Source organism: Micropterus salmoides, unplaced genomic scaffold, assembly GCF_014851395.1.
Source record: "Micropterus salmoides isolate LMB-PRFRI ecotype aquatic unplaced genomic scaffold, ASM1485139v1 Ms_hic_scaffold_11, whole genome shotgun sequence".
Classification (NCBI taxonomy): Eukaryota; Metazoa; Chordata; class Actinopteri; order Centrarchiformes; family Centrarchidae; genus Micropterus; species Micropterus salmoides.
The window spans coordinates 36,644,032-36,661,179 of record NW_024040152.1 but is presented as its reverse complement, the minus strand read 5'-3'; positions in this window follow the sequence as shown (position 1 = coordinate 36,661,179).

Here is a 17,148-nt window from a genome sequence, read left to right as displayed (position 1 = left end):
AATCCACCCTGGAGTAAAAATAACACATCTGAACGTGCCTGACACAGAGGTCAAAAATATAATGTATTCAAACAAAGGATGGCCAGCTAATGTTCCCACCTTAAGGGAAATTTGTAATGATGTGGACATAATAAAGCAATGTGGCATCGGAGATGATAGATTGTACTTCACCATCTCAGTTAATCACTTTTATCAACCTAGTAATGAAGAATTAATTAAATTACATGCTGACATCGGCTGCAGGTGTCCCAGATCGTTTATTGACCACTAAATACATTTGTCTGACTGATATTTGCTCCTATTTATTACTTTGTAAAGTAATAACTTCAGTAGAAAACTGGGTTTCAGTGTTTCATCTAAAAAGGTTTTTTTCATCATTTCCAGACTAAATGAAAATAAAGAAAAACCACAAATTTCACTTAATTCCAGACTTTGATTAGGTTTTTTGCAGACATTGTTGTGCAACCCCTCAACTTCAGTGCTATTGCCTCCAATGCTGATTCAAACACCAGCTGGGCTAATGATGCATGCAGCATTATCCTTCAGCATTTCAAACACCTTTGACAACTTTACATTCATTCAACTGAACAACAAAAAGACAGCATAGGTATTCATCTTGTAATAAGGTAATGCACTCTCCAAAGTGTGTCTCTCTTGTCCAGCATAGAATTAATTTGCCTGTATCTCAAGACTGAAGGACCATTTAACAAATCCTCTTTTGATTCTAAGTAGCTCCTTAATGCAGTGGTCCCTTCTTGGTGCAGCCATTTCCAATTAATCCTTCTGCATTATGCATTACATTAAACAATCCAATAAATTGATATGGAGGCTCTGGCTACGGAAGGACTCTGTTAATGGATATAAAATGGAGTTACACCACTCTGAGATGATTCATTATTTCACTTATTGTTCCAAAAGGTAACATGCTAAGTCTGTTTGACACTTTTATTTTAGTTGGCCATTTTACTACACATCTTCAACTTTGTTTGTGTCCATTAAGACTCAATAGTGGAACTGTATTACAGCATGCCTTAGGGCCAGATGAATTCTATTAGCACCCTCCATATCAATCAAGTCAAGCAGTTGCTCTCCTGGTGTCTGGACTTGCATTAAGAAAAGTGAAACAGTTAGTAGGGCACAGTCAGGAAGTTGTAAAAAGAATGGGGTGATGCAAAACAGACGATAGTGAAGCATTTCACTATTACTGGACATTCCTAAACTATAATAAGTATTGCTCAGTGGGAGTATCTCCTCTCAACTTTGGTGCACAGTTTCACATTATGAAAAACTTTTGGAAACAGGTGGATAGCTTTCCTGGCTCAGTTAGAAGGAACCAAATTCCACCTTAAACACATCTGAGTCTCACAAATAAACATGTTATATCTGCTTGTTTAATGCATACAAAGACACAAGTTGTCTCTTCCTCATTGTGATGACTACCATCCAGGCAGTCCATAGCCAGACTAACTGTATCCTCCTGTTTCCAGTTCTTAAGCTGAGCTAAGATAACTGTAGCTGATGTACTACAACAATGAATAAGATGTTGGTTAGTTGAGTCGGTGTTAATTAATTGGAGTTCTGTGCGTTCGCATAAAAGGGCAATTTTTTCGTTACCGTGCATGCTCCGTATTTTCCCCAGAAGAACGCACGTTGATAGTGTCAGGATATGAGGAGTTTAAAGACACATTAAAAGCTAAATCTAACACCATGGCAGCCGACAAAGCCAGGGAGGCTTGCTGGCATCGCATTGCCTAAATTTATCATTATTTTCAGTGTTTTTATTGTAGGCTACTTCCCTATTATGTATTTTATAGACTCTTCTTTTATACATCATTATACCTAAATCATATTATCATTAAGATGTAATGGTACAACTGCACATTATGTCCATTGTAATAAAAGAATTGGAGCCACGGGAGAGGGGGAAAGAATTACCAAGATTAATGTGGTAGATTTACAATAAACTAATAATCACAAATATACAAGTTAAAAACTTATATAAGCTATATTCTCTGACATTGCATTCATACATTTATGAGAGAAACTCACAAATGTGTTGGTTTTTTTTTATCAAGGAACCACATCGCTTCACTTTGCAAGGCGGCAACATCACACACACACGTCTGCCGTGTATTATGCATGCAGTGGAAAGTTATATCAGACTTCACAATCGGATTTAGCAGTGAGTTTAGCTAACAACACCATATTATCATGCACCTTAGAGACTTTGAGACATACTATTCAGTGACTTCAGTTTCAGGGAATTTGCGATTTTTGTTCTTGTAAATTTGCCACTTTCATCTAGGATTTTTTTTCTCGGCTATTAATCCCCATCCTGGCCCTGTATTTTTTGGACATGTAAAATAGTCAATCTAAATATGTGAAAACACTTAGGATAATTCAATTATAGCCTACAGATGGGCTGCATCTCAGAAACTGGCCTGTTAATTTTTTTTAAATCTCCTCCTTAAAATCACAAAGGCTGCAGGGCTCGCTGTATGAACGTAATGTTGTTGTGTTAACAATAACAATAACGCAGTGGAACAAGTCAGGATGAAATCTAAATATATTTTATCAAATGGTAATGTATATTATTGTCCTACTTCTCATCATTAACACTGAGTACAGATGTGGTGTGTAGGTCACGTATACAGGGTAATCTCGAGTTAACCACGAACAAAACCTGCTCGGAGCAGTTTAGAGATGCAGTGTAAATTGCCATGGCAACAGACCTCGGCTAACACCCATCCACCTTTCGTAGTAGGGTTAATCAGGAAGTTACACCCGAAGTTACTCCTGAAGTTACCTGGATAAGCCAATTCGTAGTACAGGCCACTGTTAAGTGAGGACGGCAACCAGGAAAAGCTCAGGGAAACACCCAACTCCTTCCAGAGAATGTGGAGAACACAGAGAGACAGACAAAAAAACAACATACCAAGCACACAACAGACATCCCAAAATACGAAAATAAATCACAACACACTCACACACATACCAGGCCTTGCTATGCAGGAGTCACAGGAAGGGGGCCGTGACAGTCATAGCATCTGGAGATGTGCTTTTTAAATTTAATCTCATTGATAGGTTTTGTCTAGCTGAATGAATATGTGTGCATTTTCATTATTAATTGCATTGTTATGCAAGGTAGATTTATTAATCAATATACAACAAAGTGTTATATAACGGGACAAATTTGTTGTTCCCTATACACAAAAAGCAAATATTACATACATTACATACACTAGATTGGTGATAAAAAACATAGATATAAAACTATTTCACATGGTGCAGTGGGGAAGAAGCTCTCTGTAGTCTGGCGGTACGACAGCAGATACTTCTAAATCTCTTGCCAGACGGCAGCGGGATTAGAAGGCTGTAGCTGGGGTGGTGACTGTCTATTAGTATACTTGTCCTGTACTTATTTTTTTGACCCCTGCATTTTTTGGATACTCTGTATTACTTTCATTGTCTGAGGCTGTGTGTAAAGGTGATTTAACCAACATTCACTTTTGTTCTCAAGAAATGAATTTTTCAATAGGAGACAATTCACAATACATATAAATAATTTCACAAACATTTGAATATTTCTATTATGTCTATTTGTCATCCACAACACAATTACACAGTCTTTCTGATGACAAAATGTGCTTCAATCATAAAACACAGAGAATTCAGAAATGTTTAAACAGAAAACAGGAAATTTAGTAAAAAAAAAATTTAACAGATTTCATAGGGCCCTAGATGTGACAGTTGGATCGGATCGATTGTTTTGGTCCGTACCAAATTGTGATTTAGCGGGACTAAAAGTTAAGTTGTGAAAACACCTATAGTTTAATATTAGCCATGGTTATTGTGATCTTCATGGGTTGGCTGTGAATGAAGAGGAAGCATGTAATTTTAGAAATGAAGTCCCAAATGGGCAGCCTTGTGTCTGCCTTTTCTGTCAATGGATGTTACCATACAAATTAAATTCCACAAGATCTTTACATTTCTTTGATTTACATTATTATTAAACAACTGCTTGGATATTGTCAGATGTACTACTCAATTTTACCTGTCCATTTGGGAATTATCGCATTATGCACATTTCTTGTGAATTTATTATTGTGATATCAACAGAAAGATACAGAGAATGATAATAAAATACAGAGAGAGGATGCTGAGAACAGCTGTGTGGAGACTTGACTACCACAAAGTGTCTCCTCTAGGCCGTCATCAAGAGCACTCCTGCTGTCTCTCCTCTCATTATACTGCCCCTGTCTCTCTTCTTCTTCCTCTAGGATTGTCAACTTCCTTCTTTGTTGCACATGGGCTATTAGGGCCTCATAACTGTCAAGAAACCTGTGGCTTGCCTCGAGCCTTATACACTGCTGTACCCCTTGTGGTGAATCTAACTCTGTTCCAGCTGCTCTGAAGATGTACTGCAGGCAAAAATGTTGGGGCAAAGTCAGTCAGATGATGCATAAATATGAACGTGTGCCGCAAGTAAAATATAGCAGAAATCAAAAAAATTGTATCTTGTAGACTCAATAAATCTTGAAAATACATGAAAGCAAAACAGAATCATTTGATTAATTTTATCTAGCAAGTAATGTCATTAGTTAGAGTGTTTTAAGTGTTTGGATGCATCACTCTTAGTTGATATGACAACAAATTGCCCAGGACTGATGAACAGTGGACACTGTCTATACGCATGTTCTCTTCAACGTATGAGAAAGCATAAATACCTTCACATTTACTGTAAATGTTCTGTTATAAAGTAGTATAATAAACATAAACATAAGTATAATTTAAAAAATGCTTTCAGAAGTTCATTGCAGAAAACTAATTCACACTCACATTTTTTTTTTTCACCTTTCATTCACCGCTCCTTCTTATGCTAAGCTTGCTCATTATTGCTTCATCGGCTTTGTTTTATTATTCAATTAGCCAACTGAACTCTGGTTTGAATCATCAATCAGTGAGCCTAATGAATCCCTCTCATTTGTCTCATCCAATCACTAACCTCTGCTCTTTACAACTGAGCTGTATCTTTTCGCCTGCAGCCAAAAATAAGTGCCTCATAGAAATATAAGAAGAGTACAGATTACCCAAATGTTTAAATGTCAGTGGTTGAAAACCGCTGCTGAGATAAAAAAAAAAAAATGCTTATGTACACAGCTACATTAAGGAGATTCTGAGGTTGAACTAGAAAATCACACAACTCTGCAAATTTGTTAACACTGCAAGATGGAGACACTGAAGCAGTTTGAGCCCACCACACTTTACAACAGATATTTAATTACAATGTTATAACATAATTTACATTTCTTAAATTCCCAATCCAAGTAAAAAAATTACAAGATGGTGATGGACAAGTTCTCAGGCCTTAGTAGATAACTGTAAAGAGCCTTACAGCTCCAATAACTGTAAATAACTCCCCATAAAGCTGGTCAAGCTGGAGTTTTAATAACCTTGTATGTTGTGTTAACTCACTGTACCAGTATTAGTCAGCCTTTATGGCAGGTCGAAATGTATCACTTCTATCTTCACACTGTACAGATTGATTCCAGACTGTTTTTGTCTGTTGACAATTCCCATAAGGTTTTCAAACAGATGGCATCATCTTCAAAAATAACAAAACTGCATTGATGTAAGTAAACTGCAAACGCGTAATGTTGAAAGTCAGCTCCTCACTTAATTACAGAATTTAGCTTAGTATCACTGATCCACATCTGAGATTTGTTCCATACCAAGAAAAGTAACCAGTTATCTATTGATAAACAACATGACTTATGAATCTTCCAATTAAACAACATCAATATCTGCTAGCAGCCAGATTGTTGAGGTTCAGGCACTTAACTGGGCATTGCAACTGCTCTCAAACTGAACACGAAACTACAACATTAGTCAGGTGCAGTGGATAAAATCTGGCTTCAGTCGTAGTGTCTGCCTGGAATAATGTGAAAGATTTGCTACCGCAGCTGATCCCACCCAAATCTGCAGCTTGTTCGGCTTTCAGCCACTTTCATCTCATTGTTTTGGTCTGTGGGTTCAGTCCCAACAGCTCCCTCTGATGTAAAACTATAGAAGCTTTTTTCCACTATACAGCGTCAGACAAGCTTCTTGTAACCTACCTGCCCCATGTGAAATAACAGAAAGCCAAAGTAAATGAGATTTAAACATCTAGCAAACCAGAGATCCAGATATGTTTTCTCAGGAGAAGCTCCGAGGCAATTAAATTCATTTATCAGGTGGCAAGAAGCAGAACTCCAGAGAGATGCCTGTGTTGTGTTGTGTCTGCCTAATGCTCATGTAATTTGTTTTTTGCCACCGTGTTAACAATAAGAATTTGATTAAACAATAGAATTTTGTGTTTTTGCTAGGTGTCTTTCAATCATATGCACACTTTAACACATACATTCCTTCACACCGTCAGTTTTCTTGCTCTTTCAATACGCCCTGAAGTCTGAAAATGAATGAAAGAGTTGCAGTTGAATGAGCTGAGTCTGGCTTTCAGGGATTCTCTGGAGCACACAGCTCAGTTTTTGCTCCAGTGTTACAGCTCAGCACAAGGTCCATGAGCTGGTCATCCATGACAGCCCTGTCTGCATCACTTCACAGCTTCTGCAGCTTTATTAAGAAATCGTATCAATTGCATCAGTGCACCATTTTGAATAATAGACTGTGCCTGCAGTTGAGAAATGCAGGAAACAGCTTTACCTTATGAGAGATCAGCGAACAGCCTCATTCACATGTACAGACTGAAGGTTTCATTTTGTTTATCTTGTCCGCCTTTATATCCTGTGCCCTAGCCATCTATCTATGGCTTTAATGGCCTGTCTGTGTATGTTTAGTTGACCATCCATCTGGCCTGACGTGCCGTGACTCAGACATTTGTGGGCTGATTCATTGAATATGAAAGAGCTCGCCCACATGACTACGAGATGTCTGGTGATGGAGAAGCATCAGAGAAAAATGAAACAAAGATTATTTTCCGATGCGCATGTTTACAGCTTGGGTTCACAGAGAGCCACAACTTCAAGATTCTTTTGTTAAAACTGTTTCAAGCCAATTTGGGAGATACTGTATTGTGCACTTCAAATAAACAATGACCAACTTCAGCGATGTAACACGTCACTTTATTGTTCCAGGTATATTGACTTACAGCCTGTCTGAACTCATTCTACTCATTAATTTTACACAAAGAGGTCACATGCCATTATTAAAAAATTGAGATTTCAGACCCATGTGGTACAACACTTGAGATACTTACATGACATATGTCCTCATGGGAGCAATCCCTTCAACATGACTTTATTAAAATGCTAATTATCAAGTCTAATTGGGACTATTCTCACTCCATTACTGTGAGGAGCATGCTCTTATTTATTTCATCGTGAACAAAGGGCCAACATAAATTTTAATGTCTATATATGTGTGTGTAATACAGAAGTGTTTACACAATGTTTTCTCAGCCAATAAGGTGCTACAATACCCCTCACTCATGCAAGTATTGATTTCTAAACTGGGTGAAGAGCTTTGGATAAAGGCCATATAAGAGTCTTTCGGCCGGACTTACTAACATCCCAAATAAAGAGTCCTAAATTGCGTGTGCATTCTTAAATATTGCACGAGCTATTGTAGTACCTGTTATGGGTGATCAACTAAGAATTATTGCATGGACGACAACAGGTGAAAACACAATGGAGATGGCAGTATTTAAGGGTTTTTTACTTTAGGGTTTTGCATGTTATAATGGTTTCCGCCATGGAGAGTCGGGAGGGAAAGCAGCCACTGAGTAAAAACCTTGGTTTGTTTCATTCCCGAGTATGTGGAAATCGTATGTACCATCCTGCCCAAGATTGCATTAAGTACTTGAGACAGCACACATGAAAACTGCTTTGGTTAACCCCAGCAGAAACAGCTACAGTATGCAGGAATGACCCAGACGGGAGGAAATGCCAGCAGATCGTGCTTCATCCAGCCAGAGGAAACCTTGATCCATGCACCACTGCAGCTGGGGGCTCTCTCTCCGCAGCACCACGCAACTTTCTAAATTCTTCCATCTCACGAAGAAAAGAAGTCAGGTCGAAACGAAATTTGCTTTATTGGCATGAATGTTAATACAACAGTGTTGCCAAAGCTAAAGGAAAATACAAAAACACAATTCAACTCATATAGTTCATTGAATAAATAAAATAAAATAGTTGTATTTCTATATATTGTATTGAATAATATTGTTAATTTCTCTACATCTTCTGTATTAAATACAGATGCTGTTGCACTCACATGAAATTGCTTTTAGGCTTGTTAGATCCCATTGTGTGTAGTAAATAAAGGTTACTTTGCACAATAAAACGCAAATGCCCCAAATTGCATATTCATTAAGGCAAAAGTAGTAGTGATGTTTTATGTTCTGAATTCTCCCCTTTCAAGTTTTTCATATTGGTGTCGGCATTGGTTAAATCTGTTACCCCAACCCTGTCTCCTTTAAATTATGTTTGTATGCTACCAATTTGTTTTGCCGAATACGTTCTGAAGGAAACATTACTGCTTCTTAGATTTTCTTCACTGGCAATGTTTTTTTTGTTTATTTTCAAGGAAGTTGCCAGTACATGAAGGATCGCTCACAAGATTTAGGGAGGGTAGACTTGCAAAGCACATGATTTCTCGTGTGGTTAGGTTGAGGCAACAAAATTATTTTAGTTAAGGTTAGAGCAAAATCTTGGATTTGGTTAATGTTTATGCAGTTAACACATCCTGTCTCATGCTTCAAGTCACTTTTTCAATATTTGACCAAGACCATGATCTTTCCCTTGCTTTAGTCAAGTACTGTGAGTTGCCTGAACATTACAACTATTATCATGATTTAGTTGCTTTGAGCAGAATTGGATTGTAAAAACTGATATTTAACTAATTAGATGTGTTTACACTGAATATTTTCAATGTATCAATGTTTGATACAGAAAGTTCACTGAAAACATGCATCATAATAAAAATACTCTTTTCAGTGCTGCACACATGGAGTAGCAGGTCATTACTCAGACTTCTTCTCCACCTGGACCATATTTTGGAACACTTGCTTAATTATTTTTATAGAAATAGTGATAAAAGACATTGCAAGGGGATTCATGGGATATTTGGCCTGACAGCACGGGGAGCGTGAGGATCTGTATTAAGAGTGCACGGTTCTTCCCTACAGCTTCCCTGCAGAGTGCTATAATGTGACTGTAAAACGAAAAGGATAAAGATGTATTTTTCTCACTGTGTGATATTCAGTTGCATTATAATGAGTTGGATGATGGTTTTGATGGTGACATTGCTATTAAAATATAGATTTTATACCAGGTGAGGATGAAAATATCATATTTTCATTTATTGCATCTCCATTTATTCTTTCATAGAAAAATAAATAGTTTAATTTCAGTTGATTCATATTTCTTAGCTTCTGACCTGGAAATATTGTCTGTTTCCAAGATGATTACAAGCTCACATGTATTACATTCATCTGGCTCCGCCCATCAAATCTTCGACTATTAGGGGTCAGCCCTAATGCTAACAGAGTTGACCGTAACCTGGTTACTGAGGTCCATGTAAAATTACGGAAACATGCATTTCACACAATTACCTCTTAGTCTAATGTTATTTTTGGCGTGATGCTTCATGGCTCTTTTTTTATCAAGAAAATGACGCAAGATGGAAAAGAAGACTTAATTGTTTAATTCAGGTAATTTAGATGTTATTAAATCAGAGAGATTATCCCAGAGGAATAGCTTTTTTAGCCCAATCAAAAATCAGCCCTTTTCTGGCTCCTTGAAAAATAATGAATGCAATCAAACCAGCTGATTACATTCATGAATCACAATAGATGTTTGATAAGTTTCAATCTGGCTTTAAAGCTGGGAATAGCAAACCAGATGTGATGTTCACTGGGCAGGGCAGGATTTCTGAAACATGTATTTAAGAAAAGGTATTTCATATTACAAAATAGGATTTTGCAATTTGTATTGGATAAGGTTGATGAAAATGGCTTCATGTTACTCATAATACTTCGTGAGAAGTCTATCTGATATACCTAAAAACACTCTGATTAGTTCCTGCTCAGTAATCTGCAAGGACATGTTGAGATCAGAATAAGGTGACCAGATTTCTGAAACGAAAACCGGGGACATTTTTGGTTTGGTGGTCAGTATGCCATTAAAAAATATGTGTTATTATGAAATAAAAAAGGGGGACGATTTTGGTTTTATAAGTCAAATATAACTCTTCTGAATGAAATCAAGTCATTTTGAGGCAGAATCTACCTTTCAGTAAATGAGTAGAGGCTGCAATCACCTTCTGGCAAGCAGAATAATACATTTTATGTGTGTGTTTGGCCATTTAAAGGTATTTCAACTGGTACACAGCAAGTTAAATAATGTAGAGTCATAAGGATAATTGCAAAAGAGATCTTGTCTTTATTTTATATATAACTCAGCATTAAGTCATGTTAATTATAGGCTACATTTGTTTTCCTTATATGAACAAGGATATTAGACATACTGTAGACCTGCCAAACACAGAATCCATTTGGCCACAATTGTGATTATTCTGTTAAAAGAAACATTAAAAGTAGGCTTATCACAAAGACATATCTTTGCTATTACCACGGACATAAAGTGATGTTTACTTGCATGTTATGTCTGTTTGATCCAGACAGCTGCAGACGAGACTGGGCGATACAGCTTTAATATGCTGCACACGCTCCTGCGGACGCAATCAGTTTTCAGAGATCACTTTTCAGCACGACACTTGTACGCTCTGCTGTCCAGTCTTTCTGGCCACGTAAAATCTGATTTCAGGTCTGCTAACACCTTATACAGTCTATGAATATAACACTCAGTTAAAAACGGGGACATTTCCGGGGACCAGATGTCCCCAGAAAACGGGGACATCTGGTCACCCTAGATCAGAACAGAAAATTCATCCCGAAGAGGAAGGTCAAGGTGACAAACACGTAGCTTTGCATTGGTTTTTGCATGAACTGCTACAATTCTTAACATGACACTCAAGTACCCTGAGCTTGTTCTCATCTCAGGGCATCCAATACCAGCGCTTTCAGAAAAAGTGACCTGAGACGCTACAGGTGCAACTCTATGAGACGCTCTGGGGTGTGCCATACAGACCGGAAGTGCTAGTTTGCTTGTGCTAGCTAGCTAGCTACGTTCATGATAAAGGTGTTGACAGCCCCCCGAATCCCCTACCCTTACCATAACCATCAGAAATGTTAGTACCTAAACTTAAGTCACTGACTTTATGCATGTCGACCGGCTAACCCTACAGCTTAGCCTCCCTTGTGTTGCTGCAACGTAGCAAAGGGGGGCTTTCATACGGACGCTGAAGGGTCCTTACACTTTTTCATGCTGTCTGAAAGTGTCAGTTATGACGCATTGAGATGAGAATGTGTTGGTACCTTCAACCAAATCCAGTTGCCCTTTAATTTAACCTTCCTTGGATTACTAAGACCTGGATGACCGAGGACCTTCAGACATTTGTTAAGTTTTGTGTTCATTTAATTGTTACCAATTTATTAGTGTAAACTAGTTAATGTTCTAGCTAACTCCTTCACCTGAGAAGCAGCCCTCACAGTTAACAGTAACTTGCTACTTTCAGCCTCCTTTAAGTTTTTAAGTCAGTCGCGCACAAATTACTTTATAATGCCACAAACTGCAGTTTATCAACACATCCACCACTTGTGTTTGATGTAGCTAACAACTTCTCGTCAAGTCTAAGTGTGAGAATTGTTCCCAAGCAAGTTTGCTATTGAACAAGACTGTGTGGGCACTATATTTGAAAATCACACCCCCAAGTCGTTCTCCCGCTTGTGCTTGAGAGAAAGGCAGACAAAGAAGAGAAGAGGTTTGGGAGTCATGCTGGTGTAAGCTTGTCTGCGTTGCACTCCTGAAACACTCACAATCATTTGCAGCACAGTTTTCATGGTAAGGTCACCAATAATAACGTAACTCATCCCTAGCAGCTACCTACCTGTCATACATGCAGTTTAAATCCCTTAATGGTAGTGATTTCTCAAAAGCTGCTGAAAACAAGGTACTATCCTAAACTAAATTAGGATACAACTATGAGTCATAGCACATTTAACTGTTGGTTACTTTAAAACTAACCTATTTGAGCTGTTAACTGTTAGCATATGTCAGATTTATCACATGACTCAAACACTGTCCACTTAATCAGCTGAGTCAGTGTACTAGTGAAGGGATAAATCAAATAGGCTGATAGAAGCTTTGTTGTGTGTTGGGAAAGTTAAGTGGCTCTGACTGGAATGGAAATCAGTGATTTAAAAAAGTTGGGGAAATGTTTGCCAGTAAAATGTGAGTTTTTAATGTGACGTGATTAAAAAACAACTTGGTGAGGTCTGGAAAGGTCATATTAATTACAGGAACAACCTAGGGGGACTGTTGCAGGGTCAGACATGAACACAAATAAGATACTCACAAGCTGTCAAAGCTGCGCCCACTTGAGAAATATTTCTGCATTATTAACCAGTGAGCAGGATTTGTTGTGCTGTTAGGGGTTTTGCTGTTCATTAGATGTTGCATAATTTCACACACTTTTAGAAAGTAGAAAAAATACTTTACAGCTTTTAAATTATAGATGCAGACAACAGTTAAAACATCTTGAAATAGTGATATATTTTGTGTAAGACCAACACAGTTGTCTTAATTGGATTAAAATGTAGATTGGAATAAGTTAAGTAATGAAGAATATCTAAAGGATTACCTTCCTCACCCTGCCATTTATTCAAAAGAAGCATACGGGCACAGCTGGGTCATAAGTAGTTGCTGTGATGTGGTTGAATTTAATCAACTGCTTAGGGATTGTCCTTAATTGACAATTTGTTAAACCCTTTATATGAACAGCAATAAGTAATCATAACTTAGCAACTAGTAACCAGGCACAGCAGGTCTTCAAACTTTAGATTTCTCCCCATGCATGGTGATTTATTTATAGAAGCTATTTTTGAAGGGTGATGTCTTTTTTATTGTCCCTTCTAAAGCAAAAATAAGACCAAAAGTGCAAGAAATGGATGAAACAGTGTGTTTATTGTGATGTTAAAATAAAAAACATTTAAATCACAATTTATTTATAATAATAATATTAATAATAAGACTGGGCCAACTAGCTCAACAGTACACAGCAATACAATAACAATGCTGCTCCTTTTTTACTTCTACATGAATCATCAGCTCATAAAGATACTAGACCTGACATTTTGCAAAGGACAACATGATATTATGTACGTAGCAATCAAGTGCATGTTTAAGACCCTTTTATGTGGTTGTTGTTTTCAAATGAATGAGCTGGAATCATTGGAAAGTCAGCTGTAAATCTAAAAATCAAAGACTCGTTAAATCTACCACCATTAGCACTGTAAACTGCATGTGGTAGAATCGAAGGTAACAGTAAACTAAGGGGGGCGGGACTTAGCACATGGTCAATTGCAGCAGGACCATGGAGGAGTTCCTGTGGCCCATTAGCCACTGACTGCCTCTAAAGGTAAATGTATTCTCTTACATAATTAGGTCAAAATTACTTTCATTATATTATGGCAGAATATTTCACCTAATTAAATTTCTAGATGTTGTTTATCCCGTACCGAAAATGTCAACTGTGACACATTCATTTCAAATTTTCAGTCAGTTTAGAGAGTTGGCTCTAGTGAGAAAATAGAACCTGCCAAAAGGGTGGATTAACATTTCAATTCAACACAGCAGCCTTCTATTTAAGCATATTAATAATAGTAATATTAATAATAAAAGTGAATTAAATGGGCCCTAAGGATCTGCTTTTGATTGTGTGTAATGAATTCTGTGGCATTGGGGCTATTGTTCTGCTTAATGGAAAGAGAAATTACTGTGGATGGGCAGAAGCACAAAATAGATTAATAGATCACACAGAACTGAACTCAATTTTGAAAGTCATAATGAGCTGTCAGTTTTCTGTCCAGCATTGGAGTGAGTTTTAACTTTTGCATGCAGCTGGAGTCGTGGTGGGTGGACTAAGACAGAGGCTGACGGAGACGGAAGGGGAAAAAAGTGACAGGGAAAGACAGAAAATGTCCATCTGGAGGTCAAGATCATTTAATGAGCACTATTGATGCAATAATTAGGACAGCAGCAGGCTAATGAAGTAATTAATCGCTGAATGTATTTTCACTTTGCCATTTAGAAGACATCTGTTAAGTTACTTACCTAGTGGTAGGGCTATTACCACTAACGATTTGTTGAAACCCAGAAAAGAATAGACTTTAATTGTTTGTTAGAGGACTGTCTAATTTTATCTATTGAATGTGCAGTGAAAAACTAACAGCCATGTCCAAGTATTTTTATGTTATAAAGTATCCTCTAATGTGTTAATTTTTCATAATTGTTGCAGCACTTTGTAACTTTGTTTAGACAGGTGTTATATAAAAGAAGTAAAAACAATGAAAATTGACATAATTTCTTTAGTTTTTTTCATAAGTAGTTTTAGTAAGAATTAATTAGTACAAGTGCATTAGTTATATTTATTTAGAAGTTGTAATTCAATTACATTCAGTAATTTGATGTTTAAGTTTAAGATACAATAATAAAGCAACATTATGTAAGAACTGTTTTTTTCCCAGGTTGGCGCCCCGACAGTTTGAAAGTGAAATTCACTTTTACAGTTGGACTGAGGTGATTTACAGCGGCTCCAACCTGGACTCTGATCTGGATCATATTTATGGATTCAACACAGCTACAGTTACTTTAGCAACAACTAAAGCTATCTGTCCATCAGGAAAAAAATGTTTTATCCAGTTTCACCAAAATCAGTGAAGTTGTGTTTTTGTACAGTAATCAGTACGGCCCCCAGAAACATTCCTGATTTTTTCCAACCTAATTTTTGTCTCATTTTCATTTTGATAATTAATAAAGAATTTAAGTAAATGAAAGCTTCAGTATCCTTTGTGATACTGTAGATTGACCCAAACACATAATACAGGCAGAGTACCCAATAAATACTTTGTTAAAACAACTTTTCTGTAGACTGTAATGTGTAGGATGTATGGCTTGTTTTCTTTATTTCTGTACAGCTGTATGTCAACTGTCTCCAGGACACTGGTCAATAAAGTGGTTTAGGAGACTGATCAACTCCCAGGTCGGATGTCCGATATCTTTTCAGTGGTTTGGAGTCCATCCGTCTCCTAAACCACAGTCTTCTTTAGCATAAGCACTGCGTAAAATGAGAAGTCACCTCAGACAAGGCCACTGGGCTAAGTACATCATTTATGTAATGTAATTGATCCCTATCACATTCTAGGCATGGCAAATTAAACCGCATACACTGCTGGAAAAGAAAAAGGTCAAGCACTATCTTCCCGGAGGTGACTTTTCAAAATTTAGCATGTCGAGCAAGCTGAACACGTCAATCCAACACACATCTCACATATCTAGTACTAACACTTAGTCACAAAGTCTTGAACGTACTTACACTAAAAGAATAGAGAACGGCACTGCATTTAGCAGGGGAGATAACATGTCTCTCGCACACAGACATGTAGGCGCGCTATTGCTATCACTTTTTCTCCCACACATTTACCTGAGACAGCATCTCTTTATTTTCTGTGAAGTTTTGGCCCAGTCTCCATCCCCTTTCCTTCACCCAGCTTTTAAAGAAAGCTGGAAGGCGAAAATTTGGTTTTTATTTCCACAAGTCCTGTTTGTTCAAGCCACCTTTGTGATTGACTATAGGGATCATGCATGCAGCATCACCTTGGCTAGAAAAATTAGATTCTACCTACCAGGGGCGGTTTTAGTGAATTGGAGGCCCGGGGCAAAGAATAAAATGGGGCCTCACATGAAGTCAGACGTGAACCGAAGCCCGATCCTTTGTTTTGCTGTGTGTGTAAACAGAGAGCAGAATTATGTCAGGAAGAGCCTAAAATGTCTGCAGTGTGGAAATATTTTAAATTTGAATATAAAAGCAGTCCAGCATCCTCTAGAATACTGTCTGCAATGAGAACATTTTGCAAAGCGGTATAAAAAATTTTTTCAGAGTGTGTGTGTGTATAGGAGTGGGCCGATCGGATGGATTATAGGTGAATATTACGCATTAAAAGAGCTGCGTTCAATACTACCAATTTTTTAAGGCAGCTACAAAATAAATATTTAATATATTAATATATTTATTTTATTATTACAGACTACATGGAGATGCAATAAAGAAAAAATCTGATATTTTCATCCTCACCTGGTAAAAAAAGCTATATTTTAATGCAATAAACCATCAAAACCATCATAAGGAAGCTTATAATGCAACTGAATATCTTCTAATACACCTAGAATGCAATTAGTTAGTGCAAACAGTTATCATACAACATTTTCAAAATATACCAGCCGAATGTCCATATTTTGGCATTATTTACTGTGAAAATGTTGATGGTAGATATCTTTAAAACACTTTTTCTGTCCATACAACCAAGTTCCAAATGACAAAACATTGAAATATTGATAAAAACAGTGAGTATTCATCAAGATTCCTGTCACCAGAAGCACACCCATGCTTTACAGGCCTGTAGATTGAGAACGGAACATCTCACAGTGATGGGGGGTACATCAATCGATCCGGCTTAAGCAGACCTTTCATTTGGTACCCACTTTATGCATCTCTAACGGATCGGCCACAAAATGGCGAAAAACACCGTGTGTTCTCAAGCGGCATGTTTCCTCTCTGCAGAAATGTCGAGAGCAGGCAGGCAGCTGGCAGGTATCAGCTCGTTAAGCATCAGCATAGCTTCTTTCACAACACATAATCTCATAATCATATTCAGTAATATTAGACCATTTAATAGTTTTCGCAAGCCATTTATCCTTCAAGTCCATAACAAGCCGCAGAAAAGAGCCTAAAAACAACTATCAACTGCTTTATCTGTTATCATTGCACCATGCTCGTTAACCTGAATAATTAACAATCCACACTCAGTTTCCTTTTATCGCCCACCTGTGTTTCTACTTAAACATCAAAATCACAAATACAATCAACTAACATTTAAACACCGAAGTGACAGATCAAGCCAACAATCCAACACAACTATAAACTGGTTTGACAGCAGCATTAATCTCCGGGAAAACGTTCGTCACATTTCTC